Consider the following 16,923-nt stretch of genomic DNA (forward strand, 5'->3'; position numbering starts at 1 on the left):
AGTACTCTTTTTTTAAAAGTTTGTTCAAAGAGAGAGAAAGAGTGAGAGAGCAAGAGGGGGATGGGCAGAGAGAGAGGGAGGGAGAATCCCACCAACTGTGAGATCATGATCTGAGCTGAAATCAAGAGTCAGACGCTCAACTGACTGAGCCACCCAGGCACCCCAACAGGTCTCTTTAAAGGAATTATATATATTTGCTCATTCAATTTCATTTTTTCCCATTATCTCTTTAACTACTGCACTCTTTAATCCTCTCCATGTTCTAAGAACTGTTTTTGTCAAAAGCCCTTGAAGCATCTTCTTCCCTTGGTTTCTGAGGACACTGCATATTTTTGATTTCCCTCCATGTTATCCAGCTTTTTCTTCTCAGTCTCTTTTGTTGGTTTCTTCTGTCTCTGAAACATCATAACATTGGAGAACTCTAGGGCTCAGTACTTAGGTTTTTCTCTTTTGTCTATACTTGCTCCCTTAGGATTGAATTCAGCCTTATAATTAAAAAAATTTTTTTTAACGTTTATTTATTTTTGAGACAGAAAGAGACAGAGCATGAATGGGGGAGGGGCAGAGAGAGAGGGAGACACAGAATCGGAAGCAGAAGCCTTATAATTTTAAATATCATCCCTATGCTGATGATTGCTGACTACTGATTTTATACCTCTAGCCTGGACTTTCCCTCTGAACCCACACACTCCTGCCAAGTAATCAAGCTGATTACTGCACTTAGATGTCTAATAGGCTTTGCAGAATTAAATAAATCCAGTAACTGCTCTTCAGGGTTTCTACATCTCATTTAATCACAACTCTATTCCTCTAGTTGCTCAGACCCAAAACTCTGGAGTCTTTATTGATGTCTCTCTTTCTCTTTAATTTCACATCCATTATCTCCACAATTCTCCACCTTCTAAATCTATCTGAAAGTGACTACTTCTCACTACTCTCACCACTACTACTCTGGTCCAACCACTATTATCACCAATCTGCACTATCCCAGGAACTCTCAAACTCTCCCTGCTTCTGTTGATTCTTTTTTTTTTTTAATTTAATTTAATTTTTTTTTTTAATTTACATCCAAATTAGTTAGCATACAGTGCAACAATGATTTCAGGAGTAGATTCCTTAGTGCCCCTTACCCATTTAGCCCATCCCCCCTCCCACAACCCCTCCAGTAACTCTCAGTTTGTTCTCCATATTTATGAGTCTCTTCTGTTTTGCCCCCCCTCCCTGTTTTTATATTACTTTTGTTTCCCTTCCCTTATGTTCCTCTGTTTTGTCTCCTAAAGTCCTCATATGAGTGAAGTCATATGATTTTTGTCTTTTTCTCACTGACTAATTTCACTTCTGCTCCTGTCGATTCTTAATTTAGAGGCCAGAGGGATGCCTTTAAAATCTTTGTTCATATTACACACTTCTATGCTTAAAATCCCTTTTCAATGACTTCCCATCTTGCTTATATTAATATTTAAAGATATCAGGTACACAAATGCTACATGATCACTCTTCAGCCAGCATACATTGTCTCCAGACACAGACACTCCTTATCTTTCTGACTCCTCTACTACCTCTCTGCTGCTTGACCATTAAGCCCCATGCTTCTTCCCTGATGCCCCTGGATTCTAAGATTCCTTTGCTAGAAATGCCCCCATTCCACATAGCTTGTTCTTTCACTTCCTTGAAGTATTAACTCAAATGTCACATTTTCACTGAAACTTAAATTGGAATCTTCTCCACAATCCCTTTTCTCCCTTACTAGTGTTATTTTTCTCCTTATCACTTTATCATTTGACATGCCCTTTTGCTCATTTATTTATTTTTTGTGTGTCTTCCCCAACTTGAACATAAGCTCTATGGAAGTAGGATTTTTTTATCTGTCTTATTCACACCTGTATCCTCAGTACCTAACACCATAACTTGGACATAGTATGTACTTAGTAAATAGTTACTGAATGAATGATTACAGTGACAAAATAAATGGTGAATATCTTAATCTACCACAAGTTAGCCCAATCTTAGCTGAAGCTGGTAAGTTTTTGTGAATGTCCATCCAATCTCAATTTTTACTTTTTGTTTTATAACTAACATTGAATATTTCTAATTTCTGTTGCCTTCAAAGAGTGCCCTTCACCAATGTCCAGGGCATGTGGTTAGAACTATTATAGTTAGGATCATAAGTAAAATGACCATTTTGCACTATTCCCTACAATAAGTTCTATATTACATTTATCAAAGTATAGCTCTCATTTGCTATGAAAATAAGGGGTAGAATTCCTGGAAATAGTTAGCTAACATCTTCAATCAATAAGCTTTCAACATTTCCAGAAGTGAAATTTAAAAATCTTGGTCAGATCTTTTCACTGGCAGCAATCATTGAACTTCAGCCTGAAATAATAAATGGGATGCTTGGCTCTCCTTCCCAGGTTCTAGCCACTTGAACTGTGCACTAGCTACAGAAATGGATAGTATATTAGATTTATTTCCAAAGTGATATTTCTATATTAACTTAAAAGATGTCATAGGAAGATTTCTCAATAAATCCTCTTATTTCTTGTTTTATCTTATGCTTTAGATTCTCAGGTATGACTTTTCTTCTCTGCAAATCAGTCTATTTTATGGGTATTTATTTGGCAAAGCCTGTGTGATTTAATATTTTTACTCTGTACTAGGTTTGGAAAGTGTTGTCCCCTCCCCTTCTACCTGGTGACCAAGATTATAGTTACATAATAGCTCTTTCATTACCATATACAGAGCATTTGAATCAGATTCTTAAAATCTTTTAGAACTTCTTCAAAAAGTGTTGCACTGATGCTGTATCTGACTCTTCTTTCTGATGAATGTGACCAAGAGTTAGGCTAGCAGTGTGGTTCTACCTGTGGTTTTATTGAAGTGTTTTTTCCTTTGTGATGTTGGATTATTTACACTGATCTTATAGTTTATTGAGTGGTTGGTTATCTTCCAAGTGCAGTTGGAATCTCTATAGTCCCCATATACATTCACACTAATCTCTATGGTTAGAGTTTAGAGTTCAGATGTATATTGTTAGTGAATTGTATTATTGGGTTATGTGAATGAGTGAATGAGTGATTACAGTGGCTGAAGGAAGGATGCAAATTTTAACCTTCTATTGGATTCCGAGAAATGTCTTCTTGAGTTTATGTGCTAGGGAGCCATCAGGTGACTGAGCATAGTCAGAATAGCCAAACATTGTGGGCAAGTTCTGAGTCTTGTGGACTTTGGTATCTCACCCACTTGCTTATAATTAATGACCAAAGAAAAAGATGTTTATATAACCATATTGAATGGTTCTTTATCTTTGTTGTTGGTTTTTTCAAATGCTTTCTGTGTCAATGACTACAGAATCCACAATTGTCTGGTTAGGGGCAGGGAATGAAAAGGGTACCACTTTGTCTTCCCAGGCATGTCAGTTTTTATTCTATTTGTAGGAAAAATAGGAGTCCTAGAAGAAAGGGGTGCTTGTGCCTGCTCTATCCTTGCAGGTGGGGCATGCGACTCTTCCTCTGATATTTGGAAATTTCTTGGGAATTTTGGGGAACATTTCTCAGCATGTCTCCCTCAGGTGCCTTAGGCAAGACCGTGTTTCCTTCTCACCAGTCTCAGATTTGGTAATCTAGAACCCTCTTTCAGATAGCTGCTGACTTTCTCCTTTTTTTTTTTTTTTTTTGAAAAATCAAGCTATGGTTTATATTTAAATGCAAAATCACAACATATAGATGCTTGAGCTTTTGTTTGTTTTAATTCATCCTGACCAAGTGTGGGAACTAGTTTGATACACTGCATAGTGTTGATGTTGGATGGCTTGTATTTGTGCCTCCAGGTCTGTTTTGCACAGGTCTCCACCCTGCTTTCTGCCCAGGGTTGCTGGTGACAATCACCATGGACTCTGTAGCCCTCTGGCTTCTAGTTGGATGAAGGCACTGGGAGCAGGCAGGAGGGTAGGGCTGAGAGTGGGATGGGGAAGGGAGCAGAATGAGGGTGCAATCACAGCAGTTGCTTCAGGCCATCCTCCCAGGTAGTCTCCTTCTGGATTCTGGTTATTACCTTCTCAAGTATTGCATATCTAGCTTCATTGAAAACCCTGCTGTTCTCTGGCCCAGGGTACCACTCTATCTCTTCTGTTTCTTCATGCCCTGTGCAAACCTGTTCCATCCTTAATTAAGTCCTTCTCAAATGATTCTAGTGTTTACTATTTCACCTCTTTTCTCCTGGGGTCAACTTATACCATGTTGACCCAGGAAACTCTTACGGAATTTGTCAGAGGGGTTCGTATTAAACATAAAAACTGAAAATATTTTTCCTAAAAACTATTCTGTTTTTGTATCTCTAGATTCTGCTTTGCTGTTAATATGGATACAAGATAGATTGCCTACTATATCTATTTTTTTAATTAAAAATTATAGGTGGTGGAGAATTTTGTTGATCAGAGTAAGGCCTTCAGCTCACTCTAATGTGTCTGGCGCTAGTTCTTTCTCTTTAAAAACATATTTTAGTACCAAAGCTGGAATGTTGATGTTTTGTTTTAGTGAGTCTTAGGCGTCCTACTTTTGAAATTCTGAAATGAACCAGGTATATGACAATGAATATTCAAGGAAACCTGTATTCTTTTTACTATTTAACTTTCTAAACCTTTTATTGAAGGTTCAGCATTCATTTGAAACTTGCAAAGTATGGGTTATTGATCACAGAGCATTCATTGTTTCTTCTTTAAACTCTTCCATCAATGCCCAAGTTGTGCTTCACTGGGACTTGTTATGATCGTATGTAAACATTCCAGGATTGTTACTGTTGGTGGCACATCTCACATGATAGCTGTGAAAGAGCTTCTGATGGAATAATTGATATATGAACAGTATTGTAGGACTATTCATAGAATAATAAAATCTAAATCTAAATAAAAATAAAAATAAAAATGGATCAAATAAAAGAAATACAAACTTTAATAATATGGGTTTCCTTGCTTTCTTTTGTTCAGGATAAGCTCAATTCCAGAATTCTCCTTACCTGCTATAGTAGAATGATGGTTTATCATGGGCTCCTTTACTGTTTTTGGAAAAATGCTGTTATAAAACATGTTTTTAAAGACATTTTTACTTTTTCTCTCTTTTCTCCCAATTAACATGCAGATTATTTAAGTTTTTTAGTGAGATTCTAATTCAAATCTCAATTGAGAGGCAAGATTTCTCTAGTTGAGGTTCAAGTTCAAAGTCAAGTTTTGGCTTCAGTTTTGATTTTGTGGTAGCTGAAATGATGTAGTACCACATCTTGAGAAATTTAAAGTTTATATCTTATAAAAGAACATTGGGGTTTGGAAAGGCCCTGTTTTAATGTTGAGTTGCAGTCAGTCTTGGGTACTGGGATTACCAGTCTCTGAAGTGGAAGTTTGCAGATGGATCCTTAATGGACCCTGAATTCCCCTTCTCTGGATTACCAGTGTGCAGTTTCAGAGAACAGCCATTATGAAGGATCAGATCTTGTGGTTAGAGACAACTCTATTGGTAGCATGGCTTCATTTTGCTTTTACAAATGACCTTGTGATCAGCTGGCGACAGAAAAATGAAGTCCTTCTCTTTGATGGTGGCTTGCTGATAAGCCAGGTTTCTCCTCTTTGTGAGCAAACTAATCAGTGTGATGGCAAGTGGGTGTTAGGCATTGGGTCTTATAAGGAAACATTTCCCCAAGCTGTAGGCTTCATCTGGGAGAGGCATCTGTGGTGGTAGTGGCAAAATAAAACTGGCCTTGTCAGAATTTGATAGGCCACTCACGTCTTTCAGCTTCAATCTTCTCATTGTTTATATGAGAATGTCTGTAAAATGTGTTGGTATTAAAATTAAATGAGCAAATATAAGGGGGTTCATAAATATAAACAAGTATGAGATGGCATTACAGTAGGAGATGTAGAGAGAAAATCAGCAAAAGAGAGATGAAAATAAAAATGGAAGAGAGGAAAATATTAGTTGAAAGGTGGAATCTTATTTTCTGAGTGTTTGCTTTCATTTTTTGCTTTTATAGGATTTTGTAGCCAGTTTTTGCATAATCAAAATTATTTCATGAGTGGCTCATTGCAGCAGTTACAGTATGAAACTGATTATATACCTCTCAATGAGAAGCCACAGGATCTTTCCACTATTAACGCCAACCCTCCTTTATGTCTCATTTTGCACTCTAGGGTGAATAAGGCCTGGTGCTAAGAACACATGCTGAGAAAAACAAATCAAATGCCTTCAAACATTATTTATCACAGATACAGACTAGGGAAATGGATGTTTAGAATTCTAAAATAGTTGGAATATGTTCAGTAGTTTAAACATTATTAGAAGTCACATGTTGTGACTTTATTATAGGGATTTAGAATTTGTAGCTTAGCGTTATAAACCCTTTTCAGATGATCTGGTCATTCTCAGTTGTATTGGTGCCTTTAATTGTTGCTCAATTTTGTTTTCATAAACATGCCAGTAGTATTGCTACATGTAATTAAGTATATACGTGTTCATTTTCCTTAAGTGTTATTTATATAATTGATGGAAAATATATTGGGTGACTATAGTTTTTTTGGTAAAATTAATGCAGAATTTTCACCATTAGACTAAAGAGCCTAAACTCTTTAGACTTTTATACTTAATAACACTGCCATCTCGCGGTCCGTGAGTTCGAGCCCCGCGTCAGGCTCTGGGCTGATGGCTTGGAGCCTGGAACCTGTTTCCGATTCTGTGTCTCCCTCTCTCTCTGCCCCTCCCCCGTTCATGCTCTGTCTCTCTCTGTCCCAAAAATAAATAAAAAACGTTGAAAAAAAAATTAAAAAAAACCAACAACACTGCTGAACATTTTTTTAAAATTTATTTTTATTTTTACTTATTTGTTTTTTAAGAGAGCATGCATGAGCGACGGAGAGGGACAAAGGGACAGAAAGAGAGAGAGAGAGAGAGAATGAGAGAATGAGAATTCTAAGCAGGCTTCATGCTTAGCATGGAGCCAGATGCAGGGCTCAATCCCATGACCCTGGGACCATGACCCGAGCCAAAATCAAGAGTTAGATGCTCAACTGACTGAGCCACCCAGGCGCCCCACCTCTGATCATTTTTATGTAGACTGTAAGGTGATAGTGATAGAGGAATTGATGACAAATGACATTAATTAGAATATGGGATATATCAGACTTACCTCCCAAAGTAAGAAGTTTCCCTTTGAGGTGGTCATCCATCCTCTCTGTGGAGGCTTCCTGGCCCTCTCAAGGCATTCTGTTATTTTGTCTGACTACGCCACTGAAACTGGTTGAGTTATTGGCCTGTACTTTACCCAAACTCAATTTTAGCCTTTGTTTTCATCTTATTTGACTTTTCCATAGCACGTGACTGCTCTTCCCATCTTGAAAAACTACCTTGTCTTGGCTGCCACACCCTCACACTCTTGGAAGGAGTTGCTATACTTATTGTCTCTATTTCCTCACTTCACATTACTTCTTCAGCACACTTACACCGGACTTTCAGAATAGCTTTTATCAAGATCTTCTCTGGCCAGAGCCATTAGTCAGTTCCCCATCCTCATTTTATTCAACCTCTCCATCCTTGAAACATGATCTTCTTTTCTCCTCATAACACCATACTCACCTCTGTTTTCTTCCAACTCTTTGGCTATTTCTCAGGCCTCCAAATACTAGAAGGTAACAGAACTCTGCCTTTGGCCCTCTTCTTGGTCTTTAAGGTCTTTATTGATTTAGCTATTTGTCTTATCTATACTAGAATGTAAGCCTCTTGTGAGCAGGCACTGTTTTCTGTCTTGTTTGTACTTTTATCTCCGGTGCCCAGAAAAAGCTGAGATAGTAGGTGCTAGCTGATTGGCTACACTTTCCATCACTCTTCACATGATATGGATTTGAGTGTCCTAGGTCCCTATAGTTTTCCCAAGATTGTAGTCAGTAGTTCTGTGATCACTTTGAGCATTACTTTAGTATCCTGGAGTACTGTTCATATCTCACTCACTCATGTTCTGTTTCCCACTAAGGATACTACCTCTTTGTAGCAAATAGAAATTGGAGTCTTTTGCTGTGTTGCTGGTGCCTCCATCATTATCCCCCGTGATTAGTCACTTTGCCTGTTGTGGTGTTGCCTACCCATTTCTTTTCAAACATTCACCTTTTATTTTTTATTTTTATTTTTTTTAAATGTTTATTTATTTTTGACAGACAGAGACATGGCACGGGTGGGGGAGGGGCAGAGAGAGAGGGAGACACAGAATCGGAAACAGGCTCCAGGCTCTGAGCTGTCAGCAGAGCCCGACGTGGGGCTCGAACTCACAAGCTGTGAGTTTTAATTCATCCTGACCAAGTGTGGGAACTAGTTTGATACACTGCATAGTGTTGATGTTGGATGGCTTGTATTTGTGCCTCCAGGTCTGTTTTGCACAGGTCTCCACCCTGCTTTCTGCCCAGGGTTGCTGGTGACAATCACCATGGACTCTGTAGCCCTCTGGCTTCTAGTTGGATGAAGGCACTGGGAGCAGGCAGGAGGGTAGGGCTGAGAGTGGGATGGGGAAGGGAGCAGAATGAGGGTGCAATCACAGCAGTTGCTTCAGGCCATCCTCACAAGCTGTGAGATCATGACTTGAGCCGAAGTCGGACGTTCAGCAGACTGAGCCACCCAGGTGCCCCCAAACATTCACCTTTTAACTACCTTGGGGGGTGATGGTTACCCTTGGCTCTAGTCTCCCTCTTAAAATCTGTCAGATTACTCTGAGAATGCTGAGAATAATCTGAATTCCTTCATGAAAGGATTTTGAGCCAGGAATCCCAGCTGCCAGCATTCTTTAAGTCACTGTTTCCTGCGACACACATTCAGGGCCCTCTCAAGTTTGTCTGTAGCCCATTTTCCAGGCTGTTGGCCCAGCACTACCTATAACCTGTGCTTTAGCAAAAATGAGTTACCTTGTACTCCACACCTGTGCTTCTTCATCTCCCTGCTTTGCCTTGTGCAGTTACTTGAAATATGTTCTGTGTCCAAGCTCTACTTACTTCAAGGCCTTTTCAGCTGCCTCGGTTTGGTGAAGATTTATCTGCTCACCTTAAACTTGAAGTAATCTCTCTCTACTCTGAAATTCCTAGTTATCTTTGCCTTAATTATAGAGCTTAGACTTTTCTTTCTTGTGTTTGCTTATGTCTGATATCTCTTGTAGGTCATTGAAGACAAATGCTTGGCCCTTGCCTTGTGTTCAATAAATATTGAAGGAATGAAAGAGACTTGGACTCATTTAAAGAAACTAATGCCCTTTTACTATTTACTTACCTATCCTGGGTGTCAGATCTCTTTTAATTGTGTTTATTCTTCCATTTCCAAGTTAATAACAGCTAACATTTGAATGTAATGCTTTACTTTTCACAAAGCAGTGTACATGTTATCCTGTTTGACTCCCCCTCACATCCCCTCAACAGTTCAATAAGGAGATATAAGCTATAGAACAGGATAGAAATCAAGGTGCAGAGGCTGTTCCTTTAGTTAAGTGGCTACTTTGGCTATTCTGCCCCAGTCACTGGTCCCGAAACTTATCCCTTCTATTGAGTTGACTCTTCTTAGCAGCTCCATTTTATGGAGTTACCTGTTTGAAGTTACCCAGCTGGTATCTCAGTCAGATTTGCAACCCGAATTTGAGGTATGGAAGAAGGGAGAATAGCATGTGGGTGCCAAAAAAGAATATGTAAGAAATTTATCTTTACTATTTTGAAGACGTTGTAGAGGTTTTCTTTTAAATGTTTTCCTTTAGTTTTTAAGGATTAAAATAGACTTGATTTCTACAACCTCTGTCACTTCTTTCTTTTATGGCTCATAAGAGTCTCTTTTCTGAAATGTCATTAATTTTACTGGCCCCTGAAGGATGTTACTCACTCTTAATGAGTCCTGAGGGTCTTTGGGATATTAGTCTCATTTTAACTCTTCCTGGCATAATTGGATCAATGTGATGTTTTTGGCTTAATTGGTTTCAGTTTGTCAGAGGAGAAAGACATTTTCCTTGGTGCTGTGCTGTGTCTTTATCTCCCAAGACTCCTCACAGAAATAAAATTTTTCAGAGTCAGCAATTCTTGAGCTCTCCTAGAGGTGTTAGATACAGCCACTGGTGGGAAATTGTCCAGGGCAGCCAGAGGTAGGTTATTTGGGATATGTGTGTTGAATTTTCACATCCTCAAAATAACTTCTTCCCCATTCTGTCGGTATTTACAGAATTGTCTACATGAGTTGTTTCTGTAAATTTCTATATAATCTTTTTATATAGATCCTTTCATTTTTTAAAATGTTTTTATTTATTTTTGAGACAGAGAGAGACAGAACATGAGCAGGGGAGGGGCAGAGAGAGAAGGAGACACAGAATCTGAAGCAGGCTTCAGGCTCTGAGCTGTCAGCACAGAGTCCGTTGCGGGGCTTGAACTCACAGACTGTGAGATCATGACTTGAGCTGAAGTTGGATGCTTAACCGACTGAGCCACCCAGGCTCCCCTTCTTTCATTTTTTTTTTTTAAATTGCACACCTAATACAGAGAATGCCTAGAAAGTAAAGCAGCTGTTCAATTTAGTGGCATTTACTTAAAAACATTTTTTGAAGGTTCTACACAGTGCAATTCCTTTGTATGTCTCAAGCAATTAGTATTCTTTTGTTGTAAAAAGATGATATCCAGTAGTACTTTCACTTTTGTGTGCATACGAAACTTGGAGTAACTGTATAAAATGTAGAAGTTGGCTTCCACTCCTCTGCACATGCATTTTGTGGCAAGCATCTTAGAGTATTCTGATGCCTGTAATCCTCTAAATACATATTGAGATATGTACACTACTGCAGTCTTATCCTTTGCCTGTGACTACTGTCATCTTCTGTTAGAATCCTTCAGGATACCACAGGCAATTACAGTTTCCTGACATCCTGGTCTGCAGGTGTTTGATCCCCTGTAATGGGTGCAGCAGACATTGCTGGATACTTACCTTGTTTTACCATCTAGGTCACCCCCACCCTCCTCCCTGCTACCTGCAGTGTGAAACTAACATCACCTCATTATAGTAGGTTTATAGTTGCTCAAAGTGGTATATATTGAACAAAATGATTTTCATGAGAAATATAGTGGTTAACATTTAGTGATACATAACAAATAGAGCTGTGAGATTTAAAGTTAAAAAATGGTCATGGTAATTAATGTTTTACTTAGAAATACTTTTCATTAGTTAATAAATATACTTTTATGCACTCAATAAATGACCGTCAACTAAACATTCATGCTTGATAATAATTTTCTCCATATTAGTAAATATTATTCTTGAATATTAGTTTCTTGGGGCTGTGGATGCCAGTAAGCACTATCATATCTTAATTGAAGTCTTTTCTGGGAAAAATGTTTACTGCAGAGCTAATATAAGAATTATATCAGCCTATAAGAAAATAACCAATTAATTCTCTAAAGGTACTGCCAATTACAAATAAATCTTAAGTAATATTGTGGCCAGGGCCCTGGCTGGACGCTTCAGGGTAGACAGAGTTGCTTGAGAACAGAACAGGTACTTGAGGTTTAGCAGGCAAATGAGTTCCTATATGTGTAGCTATCACTAAATCACTCATGCCCTGAAGAGTACAAATACTGTGAGAGAGATTCCATCATAGTGTTTGGGGATTGAGTAAGAGGGATGAGTTGGATGCCATCAGGAAAATACTTCATGAAAGATGTTGGATTCTAACAGATATGTGGGTACACAATTGGTGGGGTCATGTCCATCAGACAAAAAGCTGCAGTCAAAGTACAGAGAAGGGAAAGTATATGATGTGACCTGTGACCATCCTGGTTCTCTGGTGCATAGACTTTGGGAAATAAGTTTTGGGAACATATTCTTATGGCCTACAATACAGGGCTTTAAGGAGGAATTTTGAAGCAATCCATAAGCCTAGGAATACCCAACTCCCCCCCTCCCCCCTCTCCCCGGCCCCTTTTAATCCCTCAGTTTGGGGCCCTCAGGAAGAAGTTTGTTGAAAAAGTGTACTTTTGGGGGGAGGAGGGGAAGATGGCAGTGGAGTAGGAGGACCCTAGGCTCACCTCATCTCACGAATACAACTAGATTACTATCAATTCATCCTAAATACCCCAGAAATTGACCTGAAGACTGGTAGAAAAAACTCTACAGCTAAAGGGAGAGAAGAGGCCACATCAAAAAGGTAAGAAGTACGTAGGTGCAATTTAGGAGAGAAATGGATTGTGCCCACCAAGGTAGGGAGGGAGCCATCATCGCAGAGAAGAGGGAGAGACGGGAGTGCATGGGGAAAATGAATCCCCATAGCAATTGGATTGGAAAGTAAGAGGAGCTGAATTTTGTGAGTTCTGGCAACCAGCACGGCTTAAATCCTGGAGTTCTAAAGGTTAGTGGGCTTGGCTCAAGTAGTACCTGGAGAGCATTGGGACTGCTTTTGGAAGGAAGGCAGGCAAACAACCTGTGGACATACAACATGGAAACAGAAATCTCAAGAGTGTGTGGGGCATATAGTGGGGAGGTTATTTGCTCTTCTTGGAGTGTGTCCCAGAGAGGCAGCATTCACAGAGACCCCTTTGGAAACAAAGGAATAAGCAGGTACCATTTCCCTTCCCCACCCCTCAGCATAAACTCAGAACTACCTAACAGGAATCAGCCTAGCTCTGACACTTGCTAAGTAACTTGTTTACACCAAGCCCTGCCTACCTAACCCCTGCTTTGGTGGAATGACCCTTCCTAGTCATGCTTGCCTCAGTCCCACTACTGCAGTTCCCTTCCCCCAGAAGTCCAGCCCAAACCCCCATCAAAACCTCGTCTTGCAAACTGGGAGGTTTGTGGAGCCTCAATTCCAGTGGTGGTGGTGATAGGTCTCATTTCACAGGCAGACCAGAGTACACCTAGTTAAAATATGACACATTCAGATTAGGGACCAAACACTGTCCACAACAGGCAGAGAGACAGAGACTCTGCAGATGACTGGCCTGAGGGACAAAATTGCAGAGCACATGCAGCACACATTAAAAACACTCCTGGAAGTGCCAGGCCCTAGGGAACAGAAGATATTACATGGCATGGCACTACAAGACATCTTCAAAAGGCCATTACCCTCAAGAACAAAAGATGTAGCTGACTTTCCTAACACACAGAAATGGGCACAGAGACTTAGACAAAATGAGACGACAGAGAAATTTGTCTCAACTGGACAAGGCCACAACCAAAGATCTAAGTGAAAGATACAAGTAATAGGCCTGATTGGGCTGCCTGGGTGGTTCAGTTGGTTGAGCATTCAACTTTGGCTCAGGTCATAATGTCCTGGTTTGTGAGTGCAAGCCCCACATTGGACTTGCTGCTGTCAGTACAGAAGACCACTTTGGATCCTCTGTACCCTCTCTCTGCCCCTCCCCTGCTGTGCTCTCTCTTTCTCAAAAATAAACATTAAAAATTAAAAATAAGTAAATTAAAAAAGTTTTTAATGTTTATTTGTGTGTGTGTGTGTGTGTGTGAGAGAGAGAGAGAGAGAGAGAGAGAGACAAAGAGACAGAGAGGGAGAGAGAGACAGAGTGTGAGCAGGGGAGGGGCAGAGATAGAGGGAGACACAGAATCTGAAGCAGGCTGCAGGCTCTGAGCTGTCAGCACAGAACCCAACATGGGACTCGAACCTGCCAACCATGAGATCATGACCTGAGCTGAAGTCGGATGCTCAATGGACTGAGCCACCCAGGCACCCGTATTTATTTATTTATTTATTTATTTTTTAAATTTTTTTTCAACGTTTTTTATTTATTTTTGGGACAGAGAGAGACAGAGCATGAACGGGGGAGGGGCAGAGAGAGAGGGAGACACAGAATCGGAAACAGGCTCCAGGCTCCGAGCCATCAGCCCAGAGCCTGACGCGGGGCTCGAACTCACGGACCGCGAGATCGTGACCTGGCTGAAGTCGGACGCTTAACCGACTGCGCCACCCAGGCGCCCCTAGGCACCCGTATTTAAAGTAATGATGGTAAGGATACACACTGGACTTGAGAAAAGAGTGGAAGACATCAGTGAGACCCTTAATACAGAGATTAAAAAAAGAACCAATTAGAGATAGAGAGCGCAAAAAATGAGATTAGAAACACACTTAGTGTAATGAACAGCAGGCGGGAAGAAACAGAGGAACAAATCACCTAGAAGACAGAGTGATGGAAAGTAATCAAGCTGAACTAAAGAGAGAAAAAAGAATTTTGCACAATGAGACTAGACTTAGGGAAATCAGTCACTCCATCAAATGTAATAACATTTGTATTATAGAAGTCCCAGAAGAAAAAAAAAAAAGAGAGAAAAGGGGCAGAAAATATATTTGAAGAAATAATAGCTGAGAACTTTCCTTACCTGGGGAAGGAAACAGATATCCAGATCCAGGAGACACAGGAAACCCACAGGAAAATCAACAAAAGCAGATCCACACTAAGACATATTGTAACTAAATGTGCAATATAGCAGTAAAGAAAATATTTTAAAAGCAGCAAGACAAAAGAAGACAGTAAGATACAAAGGAAATGCCATAAAGCTGTCAGAGGATTTTCCAGTAAAAACTTTCTAAGTCAAAATAGAGAGACATGATATATTCAAAGTGCTGAATGGGAAATATCTGCAGCCAAGAATACTCTATCCAGCAAGGCTATCATTCAGAATAGAAGGAGAGAGAGAGAGTTTCTCAAAAGCTAAAGGAGTTCATGATCACTAAACCATCCCTGCAAGAAATATTAAAGGGGACTCTTTGAGTAGAAAGGGGAGACCAAAGTGACAATATGCAGGTAGGAAACAGAATAGCACTAAAAATGAATATTTCTATGAAAAAATAAGTCAAGGAACTTACATGTAAAATAAAGTATGTAAAGTACAACAATGAATGCCTAAAACATGGGGAGGAGAAGAGAAAAGAATGGGTTCAAACTTAAATAACCATCAACTTAATATAGACTGCTATATGCAGAAGAGGTTATATACAAACCTAATGGTAACCATATATCACAAACCACTAATATGCAAAGAATAAAGAGAAAGAAATCCATATATATCAATAAAAAATCAGCAAACCATGAAAGAAAGATAAGAAAGGATCAGAGAATATCTTAAGAAATAAGCAGAAAACAAATAATAAAATGACAATAAATATATAGCTATCAATAATTACTTTGAATGTAAATGGACTAATGCTTCAGTCAAAAGACATAGGGTGACAGAATGGATAAAAAGACAAGACCCATTTATCTGCTGTCTGCATGAGACTCATTTTAGATCTAAAGACACCTGCCAGTTGAAAGTGAGGGGATGGAGAAACATCTATCACATAGATATCCAAGAAAGCTGGCGTAGCAATACTTAATATCATACAAACTAGATGTTAAAACAGACTGTAACAAGAGACAAAGAGGGACACTGTATCACAGTAAAGGGAACAATCTAACAAGAAGATAAAATAATTGTGAATATTTATGCACCTAACATGAAAATAGCCAAATACATAAAGCAGTTAATAATAAACATAAAGGAACTCATTGATAATAATACAGTAATACTAGGGGAGTTTAATACCTGATTTGAATCAGTGGACAGATCATCTAAACAGAAAGTCAACAAAGAAACAGTGGCTTTTCTGAATGTATCTGTTAAGTCCACCTGGTCCTGTGTATCTTTCAAAACAATGGCTTTGAAGTTCCATCCTAAAACAACAGAGTACACATTCTTTTTAAGTGCACATGGAACATTCTCCAGGGTAGGTCACATATTAGGCCACAAAACAAGCCTCAAAAATTCAAAATGATTGAAGTCGTACCATACATTCTTTTACCACAATGCTATGAAACTTGAAGTCAGCCACAAAAAAAAAAAAAAAAAAAAAAAAAAAAAAAAAAAAAAAAAAAAAAAAAAAAAAAAAGCCAGAAAGACCACAAACACATGGAGGTTAAATAACATGCTACTAAATATGAATGGGTCAACAAGAAAATAGAAAAGAAATTAGAAAGTATATGGAAACAGGCGAAAATGAAAACACAACAGTCCAAAACCTCAGGGATATAGCAAAAGCAGTTTTAAGAGGGAAGTTTAAAGCAATACAGGCCTATCTCAAGAAGCAAGAAAAATCTCAAACCTCACCTTACACTTAAAGGTCCTAGAACAAGAACAACAAACAAAACCCAAACCTTGCAGAAGGAAGGAAATAATAAAGATTAGAGTAGAAATAAATGATGTATATACTAAAAATACAGTAGAACAGATCAATGAAACTGGGGACCTGGTTCTTTGAAAAAATGAATAAAATCGATAAGCCTTTTGCCAGACTTATCAAGAAAAGAGAAAGGGCTCAAATAAATTCACAAATTAGAGAAGACAAATAACAACCACCACCTCAGAAATACAAACAATCATAAGAGATTATTATGAAAAAGTGTATGCCAAAAAATCTGGCAACCTAGAAGCAATCGATAAATTCCTAGAAACATATAAACTACCAAAACTGAATCAGAAAGAAATAGAAAATTTGAACAGATCCATAACCAACAAGGAAATGGAATGAGTAATCAAAAAACTCCCAACAAACAAAAGTCCTGGACCAGATGGCTTCACAGGGGAATTTTACCAAATATTTAAAGATGAGTTAATACCTATTTTACTCAAACTATTCCAAAAAATAGAAGAGGGAGGAAAACTTTCAAATTCTTTCTATGAGGCCAGCATTACCCTGATACCCAAGCCAGATAAAGACACCATGAAAAAAGAGATGTACAGGCTAATAGCTCTGATGAACATAAAATCTCCAACAAAACACTAGCAAACAGGATCCAACAATATGTAAAAAAAAAAAATCATTCACTACCATCAAGTGGGATTTATTCCTTGGTTTTAAGGGTTGCTCTGTATTCACAAATTGATCAACGTGATA

At 38.8% G+C, this 16,923-nt stretch overlaps 1 protein-coding gene and 1 long non-coding RNA gene across 19 annotated transcripts in view; both read left to right on the forward strand.

Moving 5' to 3' along the window:
* The window catches only part of KDM4C (lysine demethylase 4C), a 435,403-nt gene that overhangs the window by 156,915 nt on the left and 261,565 nt on the right, over positions 1-16,923 (forward strand). The window lies entirely within an intron of this gene.
* Positions 8,593-15,935, forward strand: LOC145713023 (uncharacterized). Its single transcript, XR_014135946.1, has 2 exons — positions 8,593-13,719; positions 13,975-15,935. It is a non-coding gene; the product is annotated as an uncharacterized LOC145713023 (long non-coding RNA).

Source organism: Panthera onca, chromosome D4 (genome assembly GCF_046562875.1).
Source record: "Panthera onca isolate mPanOnc1 chromosome D4, mPanOnc1 haplotype 2, whole genome shotgun sequence".
Lineage (NCBI taxonomy): Eukaryota > Metazoa > Chordata > Mammalia > Carnivora > Felidae > Panthera > Panthera onca.